Source organism: Triticum aestivum, chromosome 3A (genome assembly GCF_018294505.1).
Source record: "Triticum aestivum cultivar Chinese Spring chromosome 3A, IWGSC CS RefSeq v2.1, whole genome shotgun sequence".
NCBI classification, from domain to species: Eukaryota; Viridiplantae; Streptophyta; class Magnoliopsida; order Poales; family Poaceae; genus Triticum; species Triticum aestivum.
Window position 1 is genome coordinate 672351454 of NC_057800.1, and position 27218 is coordinate 672378671.

A 27218-nucleotide genomic window follows, 5' to 3' on the forward strand; every position below is an offset into this window, starting at 1 on the left:
TACAATTTTCTAGCAGACCGATATACAAATTAAGCAAAAGGCATGTCAAACAAGTCCAGTTTGCTAATCACATCCCACATTGCAAGAACTGTTCATTTTTACCTAGCAAGAACTAGTTATTATGACTGCATTCTTCATGTTTATCGATGTATAGCATCTGAATGATATGTTTCTTCCTATATGGCGTCATAATGAAACAATAAAGGTTGAATAATGATGTCCAGTAACAACAGCAAATCCAATAGTTTCAGAAAATATTGTTTGGTTTCACAGATAATTAAGAGTGGCTCATTAAAACTAAATTATGGAGGGCAATGATTTCCCCCCTCCAAGCTCATTAGTTCCTGAGAAGTATTTAACATTTTTTTACAGAGCTTGCCTAGGTAGTACCAGCTTGGCAGATAGTTTCTCTCCAGCACCATTCTGATACTATTTGAGAATATGACAAATACTTGTTTTCATAAAATTGTCTCAGGTACCTTATTGTGATTGACGATATATGGAGTACAGAAGCTTGGAATAGTATTCAGTACATGGTTCCACAGAATGATCTTGGCAGTAGAATTATAACGACTACTCAAATTGAGAATGTAGCTGCTGCTTGTTGCAATCGTCGCCATGACCATATTTATAAGATTGAACATCTCAACAACCAAGACTCAAGAAGATTATTTTTCAGGAGAGTTTTTGGTACAGAAGATACCTGTCCTGAGCATTTTGAGAAAATTTCAGAGGAAATTTTTAGGAAATGTGGAGGTGTTCCTTTGGCCACAATAAGCATAGCTAGCCTGTTGGCTAGTCAAGCAGTTATGCTAAGGACAAAATGGGAGATGATATTAAGTTCTTTAGGTTCCATGTTGGAGGAGAACCCTGCTTTCAGATGGATGAACCATGTCCTAAACCTTAGCTATAATGATCTCCCTCATGATCTTAAGACATGCATGCTTTATCTTGTTTCATTTCCTGAGGATTCTATCATTAGGAAGGACCATTTGTTGAGGCGATGGATCGCAGAAGGCTTCGTCATGGAAATACCTAGTCAAGATCTAGAGGATATTGCTGAAGGCTATTTAACTGAACTCATCAATAGGAGTATGATTCAACCTGCGTCTTTCGGTGAGGGTGGGGAGTTGATGTCTGTCCGGGTGCATGATCTAATGCTAGAGCTTATTACCTCAAAGTCCAGGCAGGAGAACTTCATCACTACAACAAATGACCTGAAGGCCAGGCCTGGAGCTTTGGAAATTCGTCGCCTCTCCCTTCACTTCAGCAATGCAGAAGATGACAATGTTCTGGGAAGCATGGAACTCAAGCAAACTCGATCGCTCATCTTTTCAGGCATTGTTCAAGACATACCATGTATACGGAAGTTTGAACTCGTCCGAGTTATGGATCTTGAAGCTAGCTTTTCTAGGAATATTTCATGTGACCTGACTGGCATGTGCAGACTCTTTTTACTGAGATATTTGAGGATCAGAGGTAATTCCTTCAAACTGCCTGATCAAATACGAACACTGAAACATCTGAAGACACTGGAACTGAATGGCAACCTGCTTCATGTTCCGTCGGATGTCTTCGAGTTGCAGTCCTGTCGCATCTGATTGTTCCAGGCAATGCTGAGCTGCCTGACGGAATGGGTAACATGAGAGCTCTCCGCACTCTGCGTGCCTTGGATGTTGCAGGGTGTCCCATGGATAGGCTTCGAGCTTTGGGCGAGCTAACAAATCTAAGGGATCTTCAACTGAGAGCATCTCCAGCTACACCCCAACAGGCCCCTTTTTCGGCGCCGGCGCCCAAAAAATCACCCAGTCACGCCGTCAGGAGCTCAGTTTTCGCCAGTTAGGGCCAAAACTGGCGCCGGCGGACCCAGGCAGAACCCGGCGTGCTGGGGGTGGGGGTGGTGGGGGGGGGGGGGCGGTGGCGCCGAGGCAATCGTTTTTTGCGCGAAATCAATGTCAAGGTTGCTGCCAGTCAGCCTTCCATTGATTCCTCACCGGCGGCGTTATGCGGCGACGCGCCCCATCCCCGCCACGCGTACACACGGCGCCACCCCCCGGCCGCTATATAAAGCAGCGCCTCCCTCACCGATGGACACACCTGCCCGCAGCCCCTCTCTCCTCGTGCAAAGCCACTGCTGACGAGCCCTCTTTCCTCTCCCTCCCCGTTCACCGCCGGCGAGCAATCGTAGACGATGGGCGAAAGGTTCCCCGCGACGGGGCGGCGGCGAATGGCTTCGGCCGCCGCTCTCTGCACGAGTGGGAAGCCCATCTCCTACACGAAGCCAACTACCCGGCGCCTCCCGACATGCGCGCGCTGGGACGGTGGAGGCTCAGCGTCGGAGGCGTCCTCGTCCCCCCCTGTAACACCCTCGATGCGACTATATCTCCCACGTGTCGAGGCACGACTTAGAGGCATAATCGCATTGAAGGCATATGTCGCAAGTTAGGCAATCTTCACAATATCCCATGTAATATGATAATAAAAGGGGAGATAACATAGTTGGCTTACACTCGCACGTCAATCAAGTACATAAATAACAATACATCATCCAAACACTCATGGCCCGACTACGGCGCCAAAATAAAAGATAACCCAACATGCGACACGGTCCCAATCACTCCCAACTGGGCACCACTACTGATCATCAGGAAAGGAAACATAGTAACGTTGAGAGTCCTCGTCGAACTCCCACTTGAGCTCAAGTGCGTCTCCTGGAGCGGAATCATCAGGCCATGCATCTGGTGTAATAGTAATCTGTGAGCCACAGGGACTCAGCAATCTCACACCCTTGCGATCAAGACTATTTAAGCTTATAGGTAAGGCAAGGTAAATATATATGTGGAGCAGCAGCAAGCAACTAGCAAATATGGTGGCTAACTTATTCGCAAAAAAGAGCGAGAAGAGGAGGCAAAGCGCGAGCGAGAAACTAGAGAGCAACCTGCGCAAACATTACTCCAACACCGTGTCCACTTCCCGGACTCCGCCGAGAAGAGGCCATCACGGTAACACACTCAGTTGATTCATTTTAATTAAGTTAAGATTCAAGTTATCTACAACTGGACATTAACAAATTCCCATACGCCCATAACCGCGGGCACGGCTTTCGAAAGTTCAAATCCCTGCAGGGGAGTCCCAACTTAGCCCATGACAAGCTCTCATGGTCAACGAAGGAATAGACCTCCTCCCAAGACGTTCCGATCAGACTCGGTATCTCGGTTCTTCAAGACACTTCAACAGGTTAAAACAAGACCAGCAACACCGCCCGAATGTGCCGACAAATTTCGATAGGAGATGCACATATCTCGTTCTTAGGGCACACTCAGATGAGCTCTCCATACAACTAAAACCAAACCTCGAGTTTCCCCGAGGGGGCGCTGCACATGACTCAAGTTTGGACCAACACTCAGAGGAGCACTGGCCCAGGGGGGCTAAAATAAGATGACCCTCGGGCTCCGGAAACCCAAGGGAAAAAGTGGCTAGGTGGCAAATGGTAAAACCAATGTTGGGCATTGCTGGAAAAGTTTTAAACAAGGCGAACTATCAAGGGGTTCCCATTATAACCCAACCGCGTAAGGAACGCAAAATCCGGGAACATAACACCGATATGACGGAAACTAGGGCGGAAAGAGTGGAACAAAACACTAGGCGAGAGGCCGAGCCTTCCACCCTTTACCAAGTATATAGATGCATTAAGATAACAAGATAATATAATGATATCCCAACAAGTAAATAAATGTTCCAACAAGGAACAGCCTCCGATCTTCACCTACAACTAGCAACACTATAAGAGGGGCTGAGCAAAGCGGTAACATAGCCAATCAACGGTTTGCTAGGACATGGTGGGTTAGAGGTTTGACATGGCAATTTGGGAGGCTTGAAAGCAAGTGGTAGGCTTCGTAGCATTGGCATAGCAAAAGAGCAAGCAAACTAGCATAGCAAAGATAGTAGTGATTTCGAGGGTATGATCATCTTGCCTGCACAGTTGTCAGAGTTGACTGGATCCTCGAAAGCAAACTCAACGGGCTCCTCGTTAGCGAACTCGTCTTCCGGCTCTACCCAAACAAGACAAACAAGCAACACGGACACAAATGAACCACGTGCAACTCAAACAACATGATGCGAAGATGGTATCCTATGCGGGATGCGATGCGGGATGCATATGCAAGATGTGACAGGGAATGCAAGAACCTGGCCTCAACATGTAAATCCAAGTGTGCCACTGGAAATATGAGATGAAATTGCTTGAAAACGATATAAAGAACGCCAGAATCGGAGTTACGGTCTGAAAATGGAAGCGATTCAAATATGGCCACGTTCTGTGATTTACAGCAAGTAGCCATCTAAATGCAATGAGATGAACATGCTACATCACCCAAATATGACAACAAAATACATGGCAGGGATGCATTCAAGATGCTTGACAAAAGTCTAGCACTGAGCTACGGCCAAATCATCCATTAACAGGTTCAAACAAGCATGGCAAAAATGCATATGAAAAACATGTCTCAGACTTAGTGAAATTAACACTTGTCTGGAACCTCAGATCAGGTAGCACACTTTGGAGTAACAAAACTATATGCTACAGGACCTGAACATGGCAAAGTAAAGCATGACATGGAGCTTCTCAAAGAGCTTAACAAAATTCCCTTAGTGACCTTGAGCCAAAAGGGATCAGAAAATACAATTGCAAGCATGCAAACATAGCAAAAACATAATCAGTTTTCAGACTTAGTGAAAACTGACACATGCTGAAACAGCATGTTTACGAGCTCGATGCACTCAAAACGGAGCAAGTCATGATAAGCTAAGCATACATCTATCAAGAACACACAAAATGCAAGCTAGACATGGCAAGAACAATAGAATAGCATGCACGGATCTACTACAACATCATCGGCAAAATTGCAAACAAGTTGACAATCTGCCCAGATTCATAAAGTAGTAAAAGTAGAGCTTGATTGACTCAAGCTATGGTGCTCCAAAAATGCAAACAAAGACATGGATGGATAGAGCACTACAATATTAATAAAATATCCTTACTGATCATCCTCAAAAGAGGCATGGATCACTAGGAAACAACATGAACATATGACAACATGAGATAAACAGATCAAGGACTTAGTGGAAATGCTAAGTCCCTGAAAACAGAATTACCAAGTGCACCACTTTGCAAGCTTGTGCTAGTCACCACACACATCACAAAAATACATGGGTTGCACCTCTGGAAAGATGGCAAAAGCCCTCAACAAAACACATGTAGAGCATCAGGGCATATCATGCACACAATAATCATGGCAAAAATGACAAACATCTAAATGGAGCAGCAGATCTGACAATTATCTCAAGTAGCCCTCTTCTAGCAGCATTTCGGGCATCAAGATGAACTCAAATGAAAATGATGCAATGGAATGAAATGATGTACTCATTGAGACGAACATTTTGATATGCTATATGCATGAATCGGAGCTACGGATGCAAAGTTACGAGGCTATGAACATGGGCATATGGATTAGGGTTTCGAGAGAAAAAGTCAACCTGAGGAGATATTTTCAGATCTGGATCCAGTGCATGGAAACTGAGGTCCGCCGAAATCTTCGCCGGAGTAGAGCTCGAGGGTGCCGGGGGCTTGCCGAAGAAGAGGACGGGCGTGGGGCGGCGGTTGCCGGGGCGGCAAGCACCGCGGTGGCCGGCGATGGCGGCGGCGTCGCCGGGCGGCGATGGCGCGAAGGTGGCGGGCGGACGGACTTGACGAGGTGGCGGCGGAGCGGCGGGCGTCGGCACCGGCGTCGGGGGCGAGGAGGCGCGGGGCGGCGCTGGCGGCTGCGGGCGCGCGGGCCGGGGAGGGCTCCCCGCGGGCCCTGCGGGCTTCGGCGGCAGCGCGGTGAAGTGGGGTGCGGCCCGGTGACATGCCGCGCAGCGATTGGGCGAGGGGTCGGCGGCGGACATGTCCGGCCCGGACGGACGTGTCCGGCCAGCGCAGAGGCGATTTTTTTAGGGTTTTGGACGAGGGGGATCCGGATTTCGGGGAAAGGGTCTATATATAGGCATAGAGGGAGCTAGGAGAGTCCAAATGAGGTGCGGTTTTCGGCCACGCGATCGTGATCGAACGCTCTAGATGATGGAGAGGGTTTATGTGGGTTTTGGGCCAAATTGGAGGGGGGTTGGGCTGCAACACACACGAGGCCTTTTCGGTCCCTCGGTTAACCGTTGGAGTATCAAACGAAGTCCAAATGATACGAAACTTGACAGGCGGTCTACCGGTAGTAAACCAAGGCCGCTTGGCAAGTCTCGGTCCAATCCGGAAATGTTTAATCCCCACACACGAAAGAAAGCTAGAAAAGACCACCGGAGGAGAACGAAGCGCCGGAATGCAAAACAGACAACGGGGAAAATGCTCGAATGCATGAGATGAACACGTATGCAAATGCAATGCACATGATGACATGATATGAGATGCATGACAACGATAACAACACACAGAGACAAAGACCCGAACCCGAGAAAATAAAATAACTTAACACCGGAAATGGCAAGAGTTGGAGTACAAATTGGGAAAGTTACATCCTGGGTGTTACAACACTCCACCACTACGAAAGGATCTCGTCCCGAGATCTAGGACTGAAAGAACGCCGGGTACTCAGAACGGAGGTGATCCCCGCGTTCCCAGGTAGCTTCACGGTCGGAATGGTGTGACCACTTGACTTTGAGAAATTTGATTGACTTGTTACGAGTCTTGCGTTCAGTCTCTTCAAGAATAGCAGTTGGGTGCTCACGATAAGAGAGATCTTCTTGGAGCTCATTGTCCTCGAAATTGACGGTGCGGTCAGGAGTCTTGAAGCACTTTCGAAGCTGAGATACATGGAACATGTCATGCACATTTGCAAAGTTTAAAGGAAGCTCGAGTTGATAGGCGAGGTCCCCTCTCTTGCTGACAATCTTGAAAGGTCCCACGTATCTAGGGGCAAGCTTCCCTTTGATACCGAAGCGATGAGTACCTTTCATAGGAGAGACGCGGAGGTAAACATGATCTCCGATCTCGAAAGCCAAATCACGGTGCTTACTATCATAGTAGCTCTTCTGGCGGGATTGGGCTGCTTTGAGGTTATCACGAATGACTTTGCATATTTCCTCTGCCTCTGTGATTAAGTCATTAACCAAAAGCTGACGTTCACCGGTTTCAGACCAGTTGAGAGGGGTACGACACTTCCTGCCATACATAATTTCAAATGGGGCCTTGCCCGAACTTGCTTGAAAACCGTTGTTGTAGGAGAATTCAGCATAAGGAAGACAATCCTCCCACTTCATGCCGAAGGAGATCACACAAGCCTTGAGCATATCTTCAAGAATCTGGTTGACACGCTCGACTTGACCGCTAGTTTGAGGATGGAAAGCTGTGTTGAAGCGGATGTTGGTGCCCATGGCCTTCTGAAAAGAATCCCAAAACTTTGAGGTAAAGATGCTACCACGGTCTGAAGAGATCACTTGTGGAATACCGTGCAGAGAGACAATCCGAGAGGTATAGAGTTCCGCCAATTGAGCTGCAGTGATCGACTCTTTGATAGGCAGAAAGTGAGCCACTTTGGTGAGTTTGTCGATGACAACGAATATAGCATCATTGCCACGCTTGGACTTTGGAAACCCAGTCACGAAGTCCATCTCAATGTGGTCAAACTTCCATTCTGGAATGGCAAGAGGTTGGAGGAGACCAGCTGGCCTTTGGTGTTCTGCCTTCACTCTTCTGCAGACATCACATTCATTCACGAATTGAGCGATCTCGCGCTTCATTCAAGTCCACCAATAAGCCTGCTTGAGGTCCTGATACATCTTCGTGCTCCCAGGGTGGATGGAGAGGAGAGAATTGTGAGCCTCGTTCATGATCACTTTACGGAGGTCACCTTTGGGTACAACAATACGATCCTCGAAGAAGAGAGTATCCTTGTCATCAAGGCGGTAGCACTTGTACTTGGGTTGACTCTTGGCAATCCCAATCTTCACCTTTTTCACTATAGCATCAAGAAGCTGGGCTTGGCGAATCTGGTCTTCCAAGGTAGGAGAGACTTGAAGGTTGGCGAGGAAACCTTGAGGAACAACTTGCAGATTAAGTTTGCGAAAAGCTTCACAAAGCTCGGGTTGATAAGGCTTGAGAATCAGACTGTTGCAGTAAGCCTTTCTGCTCAATCCGTCAGCAATCACATTGGCCTTGCCCGGAGTATACTCAATACTCGGATTATACTCTTGAATCATTTTGACCCATCGAGTTTGCCTGAGGTTGAGATTAGGCTGAGTGAAGATGTACTTGAGACTCTTGTGATCAGTGAAAATGTCCACTTTTCTTCCCAATAGAAGATGTCTCCAAGTCAAAAAAGCATGCACAACTACCGCCAACTCGAGATCTTGAGTGGGGTAGTTCTTCTCATTAGGCTTCAACTGGCGAGAGGTATAAGCAACAACTTTCTTCTCTTGCATCAACACTGCGCCAAGACCTTGGAGAGAGGCATCACAAAAGACCTCGTACGGCTTGGATTCATCAGGCGGAGTCAGAACTGGAGCAGTGGTCAATTTCTCTTTCAAAGTGTTGAAAGCAATGTCACACTCCGGAGACCAAACGTACTTGACGTGCTTCTGGAGAATATTTGAGAGAGGCTTCGCGATCTTAGAAAAGTTTTCAACGAATCTTCGGCAATAGCTTGCGAGACCGAGGAAGCTATGGAGTTGCTTCACGTTCTGAGGAGGTTCCCAATTCACAATTGCAGACACCTTCTCAGGATTCACGGCAATGCCCTTGGCAGAGATGATATGACCAAGATAAAGAACCTCATCGAGCCAAAATTCGCACTTGGAGAACTTGGCGTAGAACTGATGTTCTCTGAGCTTATCAAGAACCAAACGCAAGTGCTTGGCATGATCTTCCTTGTTCTTCGAGAAAACCAGAATGTCATCGAGATAGACCAAAACGAAGTCATTGGTGTAGGCGTTGAAGATGAAGTTCATCATGCGATAGAAAGTCGGAGGAGCATTGATGAGATCAAAAGACATGACAGTGTATTCATATGAACCAAAGCTTGTCCTGAAAGCCGTCTTGGGAATATCTTGCTCACGGATTCGAATCTGATGATAACCCATACGGAGATCAAGCTTGGAGAATACTTGGGCACCTTTGAGTTGTTCGAACAGCTCATTGATGTTGGGAAGTGGGTATTTGTTCTTGATGGTCTTCTTGTTCAATGGACGGTAATCAACACAAAGTCGGTCCGTTCCATCCTTCTTCTTCACAAAAAGAACACCACAACCCCACGGAGAAGAACTAGGCCGGATGAGACCCATTTTCTCTTGAATATCGAGTTGCTTCTTCAGCTCCTTCAACTCTTCAGGTCCGAGCTTGTAAGGACGCTTGCACACAGGTTCCGTGCCGGGCTCAAGATCAATAACGAATTCAACTGGCCGGTGCGGAGGCATTCCTAGAAGCTCTTCTGGAAAGACGTCTTGATATTTGCAAATGACTAGAATTTGAGAGATGGCATCCAATTCACCCTTCTCATTGAAAGAAAACAGACGGATGGTATCATCACGAGCGGCAAAGACAATTACCTCCTCAGACGAATGAGTCAATTGAATCTGCCTGGCAGCACAATCAAGATGTGCCTTGTGCTTAGAAAGCCAATCCATTCCGAGAATAAGATCAATATCTGAGTCGCCCAGAACAATAGGAGAAGCTAGAAATTTGTAGTTGCCCAACTTGATAGTAATATCCGGGACGCAGAAATTAGCTGTCATTTGCTTGCCCGGTGACACGATTTGCAAAGAATTTTGCAGATACTGATAGTCGCACTCATACTTTGATGCAAAAGGTTTGGAAATGAAGCAATGTGATGCACCAGTGTCAAAAAGAACTTTTGCAGGAACATCGTTAACAGGAAGGTTACCCATGATCACATCTGACGAGTCCTCTACCTGAGCTGCGTTCATCAAGTTGACCTTGGCGTGCATGGGATTATGCTTGACCACAGCTGTACTTGCCGATCTGACAGGAGGAGGAGGAGGAAGACGCCTCTGGTTGAAACACTTGTTGGCATATTGACCCTTCTATTGGCACTTGTTGCACGTGACCTCTGAAAGCGGACGGTGGTACAGAGCACTCGATCTTGGAGCTTGAGACGAAGTCTTGTTTTGAAAGCCAGGGTTGGGTGGGTGGGAAGATCCACTGCCACCTTTGCTCTTCTACTGATACGGCTGACGAAACGGAGGAGGAGGAAGCCAATACTTCTGCTGCTTGGCCACTTGAGTAGAGGAAGAAGGAGTAACATCTCTGACTCGCTTCTTGGAAGCATCACACCTCAACTGAGCAGCCTCTTGCTTCAGTGCCATGTTGTAGAACTCATCAAATCCCAAGGGCTCGAAGAGGACAAGAGCTAGCTGAATTTCTTCTTTGAGACCACCCCTGAACTGGTATATCATGCTCTTCTCATCAGGTACGTCCTGCTTGGCAAAGCGGGCGAGCTTCTGAAACAACTTGTTGTAGTCATAGACAGACAAAGAGCCTTGCTTCAGGTTGCGGAATTCCTCACGCTTGCTTTCAACCACGCTCTGAGGAATATGATGAGCTCTAAAATCTCGACGGAAATCATCCCAAGTGATAACACGTCCACCTCTGGAGTCCTTGTACTGCTGGAACCATTCTACAACTTGATCTTTGAGTTGGAAGGAAGCGAACTTGACAAAGTCCTCAGGCCTGACGTTACTGCACTCGAAATGCTTGCACAGATCCACAAGCCAATCGTCAGCATCGGTTGCCTCAACACAATTGCTGAAAGTCTTTGGCCCGTTAGCAAGGAACTGGTTGAGTGTAGCAAAGTGATTCTGATTGTTGCCTTGGTTCCCTTGGTTGCCTTGATTGCGCTCTTGAAGAATTTGCATGATCAACTGTGTGTTTGCATTGGTTGCGGCCATCACAGCTTGCCATGCCTCCGGAGGAGGTGGAGGTGGTGGCGGATCAGGATTCGGAGTCGTGCGTGTTGGAGGAGCCATCCTCAAGAGGTTGACATCCATTAGCACATTGATAGACAAATATTGAAGCTGAATCCAACAGAATGAAAATTGCAACCTATAGTCTTCACATTCGAACAAAATTAACGAATGCATTCCTCTTGAAATGGTCACATATCCATAAATTGAGAAGCCACTTAGAATTAAGATAGAGAAATAAATCAACAAGGTACGGATCAAGAACGAATAATCGGTAAGAAATCCCAATCTCAAACCAATATCCGTGGAAGAAGAACTAGAGCTACTAGAATTCCCACCTATGAAACTCCCGAACCTTTCCGGTTATGCAATCAGGTGTTGGGGATACAGGGGAAGCATAATATCTCACCCAATTCTAGCAAATCCTACATCCAGCTGTATCCATCCTTCAACACATAACCAAGAAAAACTTCGGAAACCATCTACCTCAACCTTCAAAAAGCATCCGTCATACAAGTTATGGCGATACTCCCGAATTCCCGCCCCAGTACTGGGCGGCGTCGAGGTTATCTCACCAACGAACTACATAAAAGAGATCTTCGATGTCGGTGTACTAAACTCAGGTATTCCAGAACTGCAACGATAAAATTATGACGACAACACCTCAGAGCTCAACTCCCCGGGACACTTCCACTAAACCCCTGACAGGACGCACCAAGACAATGTTCTCATCATAAAACCATCGGAACGATTCCAAGATACCCGCGTGATCCTAAATTTTTTTAGTGAAATTTGAGAAGAGAAGAGTCAAAACTCTACGTCAGGATGCCTTACCAGAGCAATGAGGAGACTGGGACGTAAAAAGAATTCCTAAGCTCTCCGATATATAATTCCTAAATGACTCAAAACATTTTTCTAGACACAACTCGGCCGCTAAAAATGATCAAGCAATGGGGCTCCTAAGGTCGGGGAAGGCTCTGATTACCAACTTGTAACACCCTCGATGCGACTATATCTCCCACGTGTCGAGGCACGACTTAGAGGCATAATCGCATTGAATGCATATGTCGCAAGTTAGGCAATCTTCACAACATCCCATGTAATATGATAATAAAAGGGGAGATAACATAGTTGGCTTACACTCGCCACGTCAATCAAGTACATAAATAACAATACATCATCCAAACACTCATGGCCCGACTACGACACCAAAATAAAAGATAACCCAACATGCGACACGGTCCCAATCACCCCCAACTGGGCACCACTACTGATCATCAGGAAAGGAAACATAGTAACGTTGAGAGTCCTCATCGAACTCCCACTTGAGCTCAAGTGCGTCTCCTGGAGCGGAATCATCAGGCCCTGCATTTGGTGTAATAGTAATCTGTGAGCCACAGGGACTCAGCAATCTCGCACCCTCGCGATCAAGACAATTTAAGCTTATAGGTAAGGCAAGGTAAATATATATGTGGAGCAGCAGCAAGCGACTAGCAAATATGGTGGCTAACTTATTCGCAAAAGAGAGCGAGAAGAGGAGGCAAAGCGCGAGCGAGAAACTAGAGAGCAACCTGCGCAAACATTACTCCAACACTGTGTCCACTTCCCGGACTCCGCCGAGAAGAGGCCATCACGGTAACACACTCAGTTGATTCATTTTAATTAAGTTAAGGTTCAAGTTATCTACAACCGGACATTAACAAATTCCCATACGCCCATAACCGCGGGCACGGCTTTCGAAAGTTCAAATCCCTGCAGGGGAGTCCCAACTTAGCCCATGACAAGCTCTCATGGTCAACGAAGGAATAGACCTCCTCCCAAGACGTTCCAATCAGACTCGGTATCTCGGTTCTTCAAGACACTTCGACAGGTTAAAACAAGACCAGCAACACCGCCCGAATGTGCCGACAAATCCCGATAGGAGCTGCACATATCTCGTTCTTAGGGCACACTCAGATGAGCTCTCCATACAACTAAAACCAAACCTCGAGTTTCCCCGAGGGGGCGCTGCACATGACTCAAGTTTGGACCAACACTCAGAGGAGCACTGGCCCAGGGGGGCTAAAATAAGATGACCCTCGGGCTCCGGAAACCCAAGGGAAAAAGAGGCTAGGTGGCAAATGGTAAAACCAATGTTGGGCATTGCTGGAAAAGCTTTAAACAAGGCGAACTATCAAGGGGTTCCCATTATAACCCAACCGCGTAAGGAACGCAAAATCCGGGAACATAACACCGATATGAAGGAAACTAGGGCGGCAAGAGTGGAACAAAACACTAGGCGAGAAGCCGAGCCTTCCACCCTTTACCAAGTATATAGATGCATTAAGATAACAAGATAATATAATGATATCCCAACAAGTAAATAAATGTTCCAACAAGGAACAGCCTCCGATCTTCACCTACAACTAGCAACACTATAAGAGGGGCTGAGCAAAGCGGTAACATAGCCAATCAACGGTTTGCTAGGACATGGTGGGTTAGAGGTTTGACATGACAATTTGGGAGGCTTGAAAGCAAGTGGTAGGCATCGTAGCATTGGCATAGCAAAAGAGCGAGCAAACTAGCATAGCAAAGATAGTAGTGATTTCGAGGGTATGATCATCTTGCCTGCACAGTTGTCAGAGTTGACTGGATCCTTGAAAGAAAACTCAACAGGCTCCTCGTTAGCGAACTCGTCTCCCGGCTCTACCCAAACAAGACAAACAAGCAACAAGGACACAAATCAACCACGTGCAACTCAAACAACATGATGCGAAGATGGTATGCTATGCGGGATGCGATGCGGGATGCATATGCAAGATGTGACAGGGAATGCAAGAACCTGGCCTCAACTTGGAAATCCAAGTGTGCCACTGGAAAGATGAGATGAAATTGCTTGAAAACGATATAAAGAACGTCGGAATCGGAGTTACGGTTTGGAAATGGCAAGCGATTCAAATATGGCCATGTTCTACGATTTACAGCAAGTAGCCATCTAAATGCAATGAGATGAACATGCTACAGCACCCAAACATGACAACAAAATACATGGCAGGGATGCATTCAAGATGCTTGACAAAAGTCTAGCACTGAGCTACGGCCAAATCATCCATTAACAGGTTCAAACAAGCATGGCAAAAATGCATATGGAAAACAGATCTCAGACTTACTGAAATTAACACTTGTCTGGAATCTCAGATCAGGTAGCACACTTCGGAGCAACAAAACTATATGCTACAGGACCTGAACATGGCAAAGTAAAGCATGGCATGGAGCTTCTCAAAGAGCTTAACAAAAGTCCCTTAGTGACCTTGAGCCCAAAGGGATCAGAAAATACAATTGCAAGCATGCGAACATAGCAAAAACATAATCAGTTTTCAGACTTAATGAAAACTGACACATGCTGAAACATAACTCAAGTAGGCATGTTTACGAGCTCGATGCACTCAAAACGGAGCAAGTCATGATAAGCTAAGCATACATCTATCAAGAACACACAAAATGCAAGCTAGACATGGCAAGAACAATAGAATAGCATGCACGGATCTACTACAACAGCATCGGCAAAATTGCAAACAAGTTGACAATCTGCCCAGATTCACAAAGTAGTAAAAGTAGAGCTCGATTGACTCAAGCTAGGGTGCTCCATAAATGCAAACAAAGCCATGGATGGATAGAGCACTACAATATTAAGAAAACATCCTTACTGATCATCCTCAAAAGAGGCACGGATCACTAGGAAACAACATGAACATATGACAACATGAGATAAACTGATCAAGGACTTAGTGGAAATGCTAAGTCCCTGAAAACAGAATTACCAAGTGCACCACTTTGCAAGCTTGTGCTAGTCACCACACACATCACAAAAATACATGGGTGCACCTCTGGAAAGATGGCAAAAACCCTCAACAAAACACATGTAGAGCATCAGGGCATATCATGCACACAATAATCATGGCAAAAATGACAAATATCTAAATGGAGCAGCAGATCTGACAATTATCTCAAGTAGCCCACTTCTAGCAGCATTTCGGGCATCAAGATGAACTCAAATGAAAATGATGCAATGGAATGAAATGATGTACTCTCTGAGGCGAACATTTTGATATGATATATGCATGAATCGGAGCTACGGATGCAAAGTTACGAGGCTATAAACATGGGCATATGGATTAGGATTTCGAGAGAAAAAGTCAACCCGAGGAGATATTTTCAGATCTGGATCCAGTGCACGGAAACCGAGGTCCGCCGAAATCTTCGCCGGAGAAGAGCTCGAGGGCGCTGGGGGCTTGCCGGAGAAGAGGACGGGCGTGGGGCGGCGGTTGCCGGGGCGGCGAGCACCGCGGTGGCCGGCGATGGCGGCGGCGTCGCCGGGCGGCGATGGCGTGAAGGCGGCGGGCGGCCGGACTTGACAAGGTGGCGGCGGAGTGGCGGGCGCCGGCACCGGCGTCGGGGGCGAGGAGGCGCGGGGCGGCGCTGGCGGCTGCGGGCGCGCGGGCCGGGGAGGGCTCCCCGCGGGCCCTGCGGGCTTCAGCGGCGGCGCGGTGAAGTGGGGCGCGGCCCGGTGACGTGCCGCGCAGCGATTGGGCGAGGGGTCGGCGGCGGACGTGTCCGGCCCGGACGGACGTGTCCGGCCGGCGCAGAGGCGATTTTTTAGGGTTTTGGACGAGGGGGATCCGGATTTCAGGGAAGGGGTCTATATATAGGCATAGAGGGAGCTAGGAGAGTCCAAATGAGGTGCGGTTTTCGGCCACGCGATCGTGATCGAACGCTCTAGATGATGGAGAGGGTTTAGGTGGGTTTTGGGCCAAATTGGAGGGGGGTTGGGCTGCAACACACACGAGGCCTTTTCGGTCCCTCGGTTAACCGTTGGAGTATCAAACGAAGCCCAAATGATACGAAACTTGACAGGCGGTCTACCGGTAGTAAACCAAGGCCGCTTGGCAAGTCTCGGTCCAATCCGGAAATGTTTAATCCCCACACACGAAAGAAAGCTAGAAAAGACCACCGTAGGAGAACGTAGCGCCGGAATGCAAAACGGACAACGGGGAAAATGCTCAAATGCATGAGATGAACACGTATGCAAATGCAATGCACATGATGACATGATATGACATGCATGACAACAATAACAACACACGGAGACAAAGACCCAAACCCGAGAAAATAAAATAACTTAACGCCGGAAACGGCAAGAGTTGGAGTACAAATTGGGAAAGTTACATCCTGGGTGTTACAACACTCCACCACTACGAAAGGATGAGAGAGAGCCTTGTTGCGGAGGCGCGAGGAGTCTATGTCATGTATCAAGGCTGCTGGCTGCGACCCCGGGCCATGCAAAGCGTCAAGTTGGTGCAAGAGCACTTCAAGGCTCGCCCCGACGACACCCTCCTCGCCACGTTCCCGAAGTGCGGCACCACCTGGCTCAAGGCCCTTGCCTTTACCATTACAAACCGCTTCGACCACGCCGCCACCAATGACACCCACCCGCTGCTCACCCGCCACCCTCAGGACCTCGTGCCATTCCTCGAGATGCCCTACCGCCAGCTCCACCCTATCGCCGACCTCGAGAAGCTCGCCTCCCCGAGGCTCCTCGCCACCCACATGCCGATCACACTGCTACCTCCGTGCATGTCCAGCCTAAGTTGCCGTGTTGTGTACCTATTCCGCGATCCCAAGGATGTGTTCGTGTCCCTGTGGCAGTTCTCCAGCAAGGTACACACGGAGTACACCATTGATAGAGCATTTGATTCGTTTCCGAGGGGCTATCCCTGTACGGGCCTATCTGGAAGCACAACCTTGAGTTCTGGAAGAAAAGCATAGCAGAGAGTGACAAAGTTCTTTTCTTGAAGTATGAGGAGATGAGGGCCGAACCGGTCAAGCACGTCAAGATGCTCGCCAAGTTCCTCGGTGTCCCCTTCACCGAGGAGGAGATGAGATGTGGAGTGGTAGAGGGTGTCGTGCACCTGTGTAGCTTCGATACGCTCAGGAGCATGCCGGTCAACTCATCGGGAGTAATGATAGGATTGGTGGGGTGCCAATGGAGAACTCTTCCTACTTTAGGGCCGGAAAGGTCGGTGACTGGGCAAACCACTTGACGGAAGAGATGTCAAAGAAGCTGGATGTCATTGTTGAGGAGAAGCTGAGAGGATCAGGTCTCACATTTTGACATCTCGGTGTCATGTTGAACTATGTGCATGCTTGTGCAACCAAAATGTGTGTTCTCAATAATAATGTGAAAGACTATGTACATGATGTTTTGTTAACCTTTTGTTTTCCCTTGTTGACTATGTTGCCTTTTGAGATACGAGCAAAACTTTTGTGCAAAAGGTGATGCGAGTTGATGGCAACTGCTATGGGGACCGTAACACCTCATGGTCCCAAAAAACTGATCGCCCAGCTCAACCAATAAACTACTACAAGAGTGGTTGCTAGCAGATCCCCTAAAATTAAAATTTCCTTAAATCCCCCCCCCCAAAAAAAATCTCCCAGTCTCCTAGTTTTAGTCTAGCTGTAGGCGTTCTCAAGAAAAGTTCCGCACCCTCCCGCTCGGCCTCAGCTTTCCTGCCCAACACCGACGCTGCCGCCCCTTACCGCGACACTGGTCGTCCTCGGGCCCGATGACCGGCGGAACATAAAGACACTCCCCCGTTGCACCCTGGGCCACCCCCGCCGGTGCCAGAGACCTATCACCGACGAAGAATTTGGTGCCACAACACCGAAACGATGACGACAAGGGATTTACTTCATCGACAAAGGTTCGTCGTCGATGACTATTGTCACTTACACAACCGCAACCTACCTATCACCCTTTCTCGAGCCGGCTGACAAACGGCAACGTCGGCTAAGGCGAAGGACAACACGACATGGTCTCCTGCTGCCATGCCACCACCCTTTTCACCTCCGGTTTTCGAGGATGGCTTGGATCCGGACCAGACCACGAGCGAGGCCAATGTTCTTGAGGATATGCTCGAGAGTTTTTTTTTCCTTTTTGGTTTGCAATTACTTTAGAGAGTGATGCATGATTTGATATTAATTGCTAGGTTCCTTTTGCTTTTGTAGTGAGCAATTGAATGATGATGCCACCACTTTAATGGAAGAATTTAATGTAACCCACAACTTTGGCCTCAATGACATTGCCATGTCAATGCGACATACCCAAACGAGAAATGCCAAGGTAGTGGAGGAGGTTGAGGAAACTCAAATAAACAAGAAAAGGGGTGTAGGTCGTGCAACTACAAGACCGAGGAAGAAAATGTTTGTGTGAATCTTGGGTGAACATCACTCTCGATGCCACGGTCGGTGCCGACAAAATAAAGGATAAATTTTGGCAAAGGATCGACGTGTAATACAATAACAATGAGACTATTTCCATATCAAAGGATTGAGAAGGAACTTTGAAGCCACACCAAAGAGACAAAGGCTCAACACCAATGTTGATGATAATGACTTGGTAGAGAACCTATCCACTCATGTGTTTTCGGATGGATCAAAATATGGAAATAATGTCAAGAAGAATGGTGTGTCACAACATAAAAAAGAAAAGTTGATTGCAATGGTGGAGGTGAAAAGGGCATTAGCGGCCGAACAGAAGGAGGAGAAGATGGCTTGTTTCTATGAGATGAAGTTGATGGAAGAGGAGAACTGGAAGGCAAAGATGACAACCGAGGATAGAAAGGTGCTACCGAAGGGAGAAACAAATTGAACTAGAGGAGAAAATATTGTTTCAATTGGAGGGTGAGAAAAAGAAAAGGGAAATATTGTGATTGAGGAGCAAAGCTTGCAATGGTGGCCGAGGAGCAACGGAACAAGAGGTTGGCTGAGGAACATGCTACCATGTGGATGGATCCTAGCAGGATGCATGACAAGGCAAGATAATATTAAGAGTTCACTCGTGGGGACATCTTGGCTAAGTTGTGTGGTGGCGGCGGCAGTGGTGCTGCCGACGGTGACGACACGAGTGATTGAGGTCCATTTGAACTACGATAGCTTTTGCTCCACCATGTATTAATGTTTATTTGGAATGAATGTGCCTTTTAGCACACATTATGGCTATGTTTGAAGGATTCAACAAACTTAATTTCCGTTCGTAGTTGAATTATGATTTGTCAGCATCTGAATTCTCTATGTTCGTATTGAAATATGATGAATTTGTTTGAGTAAACATTTTAAAGAATTGGCAAAATGATAATTTTATGATAGGGAATCTGCTAGCTATGCAAAAGTAATTCCCTAAATAAATTAGGAAAATGGGATAAAGAAGATTTTTGACTTTTAGAATAGGGGATCTGGTAGAGATGCCCTCAGGGAAGTTTATGACAATGCAATTAGTCTTTTTCAGGGAATGTCAGTGCTATTTGTCATTTGTGGAATTATAACTGCTAGCAAAAACATGTGCACGTGTTACACAACTCGTCCAATAAGCCATGAACATGGTATGGTGGCAAGTGAGGAGTAAAATCCCCGCAAGTAATCTTGCGGTTCATAGGAATGGAAGATTTAGATGAGCAACTACTAAGTTACTAAGCAACCTACAAATGATGGGTTGCGGTGGCTTGGGGCTACGGGGATCATTCGTGGGGCTTGTTTGTAAGAGTGTACTTCGTTGTGTGAGGGGTTATGGGCATACTCGCCGGTAACTGTGGTGTTCGTGTAGGGCTCATGAGAACATCACCAGTACGCCAACGTTGCGACATGTAACAACAACACGACGACCCATCCAACGCCTTTTCTTCACCACGAAGGCCATACCCATAATGTGGAAAGAACACCGGTCAATGAAACGATATCAAAGCACATGTAAAATTTCATTTAAAAAATACAAAAACACATTTTGATTTTTTTTTTAAAAAATCTGAAAAAAAATTACACATGAACCTATGGATGTGTAGTACACGCCTTAAATTTTCATGAAGAAATACGTTCTGGTTCAAGCTACACACAAGAAAACATGTCTTCCTAGCACATGAAATCTATTCATTATAAAAGTCTGATTTTCTTTATACAGCTCACACTAATGCGTATTTGATCATGAAACCTTTTACAGAAATGTAGTATACATCTAAATGTTCATCTCTATTTATTTTCAGATTTTTTGAAACTTTAAAACATTATTTGTGAAGTTTTCAGAAACAGGGCTCCATGGAGCTCAGGAGCAAGAAATCCACTCTCCCCGAATAATTCATTTTTTTTACTTTGTTTGGTTTGGCTCACTGCGCTCAAGTTAATCATGTACAGCTCAACCGCTCAAGTGTCGCCTTGGGTAAGCATATCCGGCGCCCACTTTGACAGTCATGTGCAATTAAACTATAGAGCTCGTGGTACATGCGCACAATTCAATACTAGGGCCGACATGCTAGTTTAATGTTTTCCCTTTGTCTATAGCCCCTTATACAAATACCAATGCTACATCTGGTCGTGCTCACTATCAAAATCACCCACCAACCCCAGCTCATCTCAAAAATTGGCCATGGCAGGAGCTCAAAGCGAGAGCAACCATACCAGCATCATGGAGGAAGGACAAGCGAGCCATGTTGCAGAGGTGCGAGGAGGCTGGGTCCTGTATCAAGGCTGCTGGCTGAGACCCCACAACGTGCAAAGCATCATGCTCGTGCAAGAGTGCTTCAACGCTCGCCCCGCAGACACCTCCCTTGTCACGTTCCCAAAGTGCGGCACCACCTGGCTAAAGGCCCTCGCGTTCACCATCACAAACCGTTTTCGCCACGCCGCCACCAGCGATGACCACCCGCTGCTCACCCACCACCCTCAGGAGTCAAGACCTAGTGCCGTTTCTCGAGATGCCCTACCGCCAGCTACAGCCTCTTGCTGATCTTGAGAAGCTCGCCTCACCTAGGCTCCTCGCCACCCACATGCCGATCACATTGCTACCTCCGTCCGTGTCTAACCTTGGATGCCGTGTTGTGTACCTGTGCCGCAATCCCAAGGACGTGTTTGTGTCCTTATGGCACTTCACCAACAAGGTAGGCGTGGACTACACCATGCCCATGGATAAAGCATTTGAGTTGTTTTCTCATGGGCTATCCCCGTATGGGCCTATATGGGAACACAATCTTGGTTTATGGAAGAAAAGCATAGCGGAGAGCGACAATGTCCTTTTCTTGAAGTATGACGAGATGATGGCCGAACCAGTCAAGCACGTCAAGATGCTCGCCAAGTTCCTCTGTGTCCCCTTCACCGAGGAGGAGGTGAGCCGTAGAGTCGTGGGGGATGTCGTGCACCTGTGTAGCTTCGATAAGCTCAAGAGCATGCCAATCAATTCATCAGGAGCAATTGATCGGATTGGCGGGCTGCCAATGGAGAACTCTGCCTACTTTAGGACCGGAAAGGTCGGTGACTGGGCAAACCACTTGACGGAAGAGATGGCAAAGAAGCTGGATGCCATTATTGAGGAGAAGCTGAGAGGATCTGGTCTCATATTTTGACAGCTCGGTGTCATGCTTAACTTTGTGTGTGTGTGTGTGTGTGTGTGTGTGTGTGTGTGTGTGTGTGTGTGTGTGTGTGTGTGTGTGTGTTTGTGCAACCAAAATAAGCGTGAAATACTATGTACTTTGATGTTTTGTTAACCTTTTATTTTGTCTCATTTATTCCGTTGCCTTTTGAGATATGAGCAGAACCTTTGTGATGCCATTGTTGAGGAGAAGTTGAGAGGATCAGATCTCCATGTTGACTTATTGTTGTTATGCTTAACTATGCATGTGCTTGTGCAACCAAAAATGTGTGTTCTTAATAACAATGTGAAACACTGTATTTTAATGTTTTGCTAACCCTTTTGTTTTGTTTTATTTTGTTATCATTGACTATTGTCCTTTCGACATATGAGCAATAGAGCAAAACTTATATGTAAAAGATGACTGCGTCAATTATTATGAGATTTACAAAAAATGTACTAGTGGTTAAATTTTAACTTTGAAGATTATGTTGATGGAACTACTATTGGCGAATCGGAGGGAGTAATTTGAGAATCCTTTTACGCATACCTAACACCATATGGTCCAAAGAAGCTAAGGGGCTGTTTGGTCAGTGCCCTGAGCACCATGCCTGAGAAAATTACGTGCCTGAGTGTAGCCTGAGATTTTTGTGCTTTTAACCCGACTAGGCAGCTCCGGCCAAGTGTTGTTTGGTTCGTGCCTAGCCTGAGAAAATAAAGAATGGTATGATGCAATGATTGCTAGTTGCATGCAACATGGGTGAACCATTAAAGTACACTGATCAACCATTAAAATATATTTGCGTGTGTGTGCCTGAAGCTCAGCCCTCCGATTTTGGTGGCCTGACTCGGGCTAATTGTGTGCCTGTGTGCTCAGGTCAGGCTAGCTATAAGAGTGCTCATGCTGCCAACCAAACAAGGTTCAGGCTAGTGTCCGGCTTCCCTCTGGCCAGGCAGATTTTTCTCAGGGTAGCAACCAAACAGTCCCTAATAGCCTAGCCCACCTGCGACTCATACACTCATTTGTAGTACCCCACTTTGATGAGTTGGACCAACAAAGCCTATATGTGAATAAAATGGCAGTGACTATTTTTCAATCAACTTAGGAATAGTTATTTCTCAATTAGGGTTTATAGTCATTGTGATCCACTATCTCCAATATTATTTAACATTGTCACGGGCATGCTAGATACTTTGATCGGACACACCAAACAAAACGACCAAACTACAATAGCAGTGCCACATCTTGTAGACTCTCAATAGTACAATATGCCCGAGAACACGATTCTGTTTATGTAACATAACCTGAATAAGGATAGCAATCTAAAACTCCTGCTTTTAGCTTTAGAGCAACAGATCTTAAAATTAATATTCACAAAAGTGATTTGTTTTGTTCCACAAAGCCAATTCCCATTTAAATATGTGTGAATCCTAATGCATTATCAATTTCTCACTTGTGTAGAGTGGAAACATGTCGAAGAGTGCTTACAGAAATGTTTGAACAGTTGGAAATGCAAGTTGGCCTCCATTGATGGACAACCGGTGTTGATCAACTATGGTCTCATGAAAATGGTTCTCTACATGCTCTCAATGTTTCAACTTTCCAAAGGGGTCTGCAAAAACTGAATTCATATGCAGATTCTTTTGGCAAGGAAATAGTAAAAAGAAAACATATGGACTAACCAAATGAAGTGTGGTTTGTCGACTGGAAGACCAGGGAGGTCTAGGTATCAATGACTTCCAGGTCGAGAATGACGCCTTACTCGGTAAATGTCTCTTCAAACTACTTACCGACGATGGCGTTTGAGAAACTCTACTACACAAGAAGTATCTAGGCCAGAAAGTTGTGTCACAGGCATTCTAGAAGTCTGATGATTCACATTTATTGGTTTCAACTAATGGCGACAAAGAAACATATTTTTCGCTTTGCATCTTTCATGATAAAGGAAGACTCCGAGATACACTTATGAGAGGACAAATGCCCGGGAAACATCACACTCCGGGAACATCATACAACCTTGTAGCGCATTGTTCACGTGAAAAATGATGCCCTTGCGCATGTGCTCAATCCCCCCTCCCCCCTCAGATATTTTATTTCAGAGGAATTTTATTGGCCCCTCCACCTGTGTCATGGCAACATATTCAATCCCATTGCATTCAATTAACCTGACATAAGGATATGACGTGTCTCACTGGAATCTAACTACATCTGGGTCCTTCTCAGTTGACTCTACATACCATGCACTCTCATATTAAGAGATTCTAATGGACAACAATAAACAAAATTGAAAACGCAAAGATGTCATTGAAAGTTAAAATCTTCATGTGATATCTTGGGAAGGGAGTCGTGTCAAGTAAAGACAATATCGCTCGTCGAAACTGAAAAGGAAGCAACGAGTGTTTTTTATACTCATGACAAGACAAGAAAATACCCTTTTAAATATAAGTTTGTGCGTTCTACGTGGCCAGCCATCTAAATAGAGTCCAATTCGTATCCACCGACAAGTGTTGCTAATATGTAGCATCACTGGCTGAACAGGATACCAAATGGGTTTAGTAGTGTAATAAGGGTGGGAGCATCTGCCTTACTATTATTGCTTTGACAATATTGAAATGATTGTGTTTTTAATGGAAAAATCTCTTCTCCTATGCATGTTATTTCGTCGTACACACTAACTTCGTATGTGGTCTATACTACACCTGATGAAGTGCCGACCTATTTGTTGGCAAAAATACAAAATTGCAAGTACAAAGTGTTTGAATAGTATGGTTAATATAGCATCAACTTTGTCTTTATTCGTTCCAGATACCACGAAAGTCATTTTATTGCGAAACTTTACAGCAGGGAGCACTACACCAGACAATTCTAATTCTAACAAAGTTCCAGATTTTTTTTATTTTTTCCTATTTTTATTTTTTTCTTCTATTCGGGTGCGCCTAGACCCAGGTTCCGTTGTGTATTTCAGGCTTTGTTGTTGCTAAGGTGTCGTGTTTCTTACTTTGTTTGAGAGATTATAGTTTGTTGTTGTATGCATCTTAGCTATGCAAAGGCCGAGGTTGATGCTATATTTAAAGTTAATATAAGTGTTCTTTATTTAAAAAATATGACTTTTGGTGATCACATTGGATATTTTTTCTTTGGGGCTGGGAGATTGGATGGTTGTTGGCATAGAACAAAATGAATTGTGATTAAACCGGTAATTTAATGCTCCCTTCATTTTTATTTACTCCGTTAGATTTGATCTAAGTCAAACTTTATAAAGTTTGACCAAGTTTAACGAAACAATCTAGACTTTCACAATAAGAAAAAGTGGTGTGAAAGTATATTAAATAATAATTCTAGTGGTATTGAGTTGGTATTGTAGGTGTTAATTATTGTTTGTATAACTTTGGTGAAAATTTAAAAAGTTTAACCTAAGACAAAGCTAATATGCAAAGTAAATAAAAAACCCGAAGAAACTACTACTAAAGAGGGAGACGCTACAATGTAGTACATGTCTACAGAAAAAGCAACGTTCGATCAAACTACATCAAGCGTGGCTGAAACTTCCAACCGAGCATCAAGGTCTATCTTTTTTCTCCCACACAATATAAACGCAATTGCTCATATATACGCATACACACTCATTCCTATAAATGCACACACGTACACCCTACCCCCATGAGCAGCTCACTGTCCAGCGTGTTGACCATTCCAACGCTGCACTGTAGCGATTTTTTCTCCTCTCTGCTGGGACCCACATGTAAGTGGGAGGAAGGAGGTCATGTTCCGATCCCAGCTCAGCCGGCGCGCCGTCACCCCTTTCGGCACGTCGGCGATTTGCCACGTCAAAATGCGATCAAAATTTTGCTAAGTGTTTTTTTGTCACTGTTAATTTTTTGGTTCGATGCAAAGTGTCACATTTATAAAGTGATGGTTTTTCCGAGAGCTATGACGCTAATGTGGTGGTTCTGTGCATTTTACTCTCTCAAACCCATTATATACTTTTACCTCTTGTGTGAAAAGTGCAGGTAGAAGGGACCATGTTAAAAGTTCCCAAGTAATTTTGTATACGCAAGTGGAACTCAAACTGATTTACAGCTCACTGAATGCTCAGCTGCTCAGGTGTCGCCCGCCCATTGTTGCCTTTTCATACTGCGTACGAGGAATTGTTTGGCTCTCATTTGATCCCTTTAGTGTGCTTCGCTTTTGCAGTTAAGTATTACACCTTTTGATTGCTTGGTGCTCACTTTAGTCAAGTAGACCTCGTCGTACATGTTAGTATATTGCGGTCACTTAGTTTAATGCTGTCTTGTTTAAACACTAAAATCCTTGATAAATACCCATCCTGGATGCCTCGACCTGCTCATACCCAATTACCCACCACCCCCAACTTAGCTCCACAATTCGCCATGGCAGATGCTCAAACGGAGAGTAACCACAACGCCGGCGTCGTAGAGGGAGGAGGAGATGAGAGCTTTGTTCCAAAGACGCAAGGTTTCTGGGTGCTGTATCAAGGCTGTTGGCTGAGACCCCCGGCCGTGCAGAGCGTCAAGATCGTGCAAGAGCAGTTCAAGGCGCGCCCCGACGACATCCTCCTCATCACGTAACCAAAGTGCGGCACCACCTGGCTCAAGGCCCTTGCCTTCACCGTCACCAACCGCTTTCGCCACGCCGTCACCGGCGACGACCACCCGCTGCTCACCCACCACCCCCAGGACCTCGTGCCATTTCTCGAGATGCCCTACCGTCAGCTCCGCCCTCTCGCCGATCTCGAGAAGCTCCCCTCCCCAAGGATCCTCTCCACCCATATGCCGGTTACGCTGCTGCCTCCGTGCGTGGCGACCCTCGGTTGCCGAGTTGTGTACCTATGCCGCAGTCCCAAGGATGTGCTCGTGTCCTTATGGCACTTCCTCTACAAGGTAAACAAGAACTTCTCCATAGATAAAGCATTTGAGTTGTTTTCCAAGTGGGAATCCTCGTATGGGCCTATATGGGAACATAATCTCGGGTTCTGGAAGGAAAGCATATCAAACAACGATAGAGTTCTCTTCTTGAAGTATGACGAGATGATGGCCCAACCGGTCGAGCATGTCAAGACGCTCGCCGAGTTCCTCCGTGTTCCCTTCACGGAGGAGGAGGTGCGATGTGGGGTTGTGGAGGATGTCGTGCACTTGTGTAGCTTCGATAAGCTCAAAAGCATACCAATCAACTCTTCCGGGGTATCTGATAGGATTGGCGGGGTGCCAATGGAGAATTCTTCCTTCTTTAGGACTGCGAAGGTTGGTGACTGGGCAAACCACTTGACTGTTGAGATGGCAGAGAAGCTGGATGACATTGTTGAGGAGAAGCTGAGAGGATCTGATCTTACATTTTGACATCTTCATTACTGTCATGATTAATGCTTGCTAAGGCTACGTGCATCACTCGATGCAGAAGCCGTGGGTGTTCCCCTCTTTTCGAAAAAGGTATGTGTGTGTGCTTGTGCAACCCAAATGTATGTCCCCAATAATAATGTGAAAGACTACGTACTTCGCTATTTTAGCAACATTTTGTTTTGTTTTCATTTACTTGGCCCTAGTTTTGAGATACTCCCTCCTTTTCGATTTATAAGGCTCAATTCAAAAATCTCACCAACCAAGGTAGATGGTGAGTGGTGAAATTTTTTTATAGTTTGCAAAAGCACCCAATTAATGCTCTTGTTTTCCTCAAAAAAAGTATGTTTACCAATGCATTAATTGCAATGCATGCATGCATAAATTACATGCATTGGTCAATTTTCTCTTAATATTTATATGCAATGATATAATGCACCTTGAAATCTGAACATGTGATGGGAAACAACCA

The 27218-nt window shown here is 46.0% G+C and overlaps 4 pseudogenes; all 4 read left to right on the forward strand.

Moving 5' to 3' along the window:
- Positions 1–830: 830 nt before the first annotated feature.
- LOC123057129 (disease resistance protein RGA5-like) lies at positions 831–1843 on the forward strand (annotated as a pseudogene).
- A 14435-nt stretch (positions 1844–16278) lies between these two features.
- Positions 16279–17113, forward strand: LOC123057131 (cytosolic sulfotransferase 17-like; annotated as a pseudogene).
- A 3300-nt stretch (positions 17114–20413) lies between these two features.
- LOC123059035 (cytosolic sulfotransferase 15-like) lies at positions 20414–21386 on the forward strand (annotated as a pseudogene).
- Positions 21387–25783: 4397 nt separating this feature from the next.
- On the forward strand, positions 25784–26749 carry LOC123059036 (cytosolic sulfotransferase 6-like; annotated as a pseudogene).
- Positions 26750–27218: the final 469 nt, after the last annotated feature.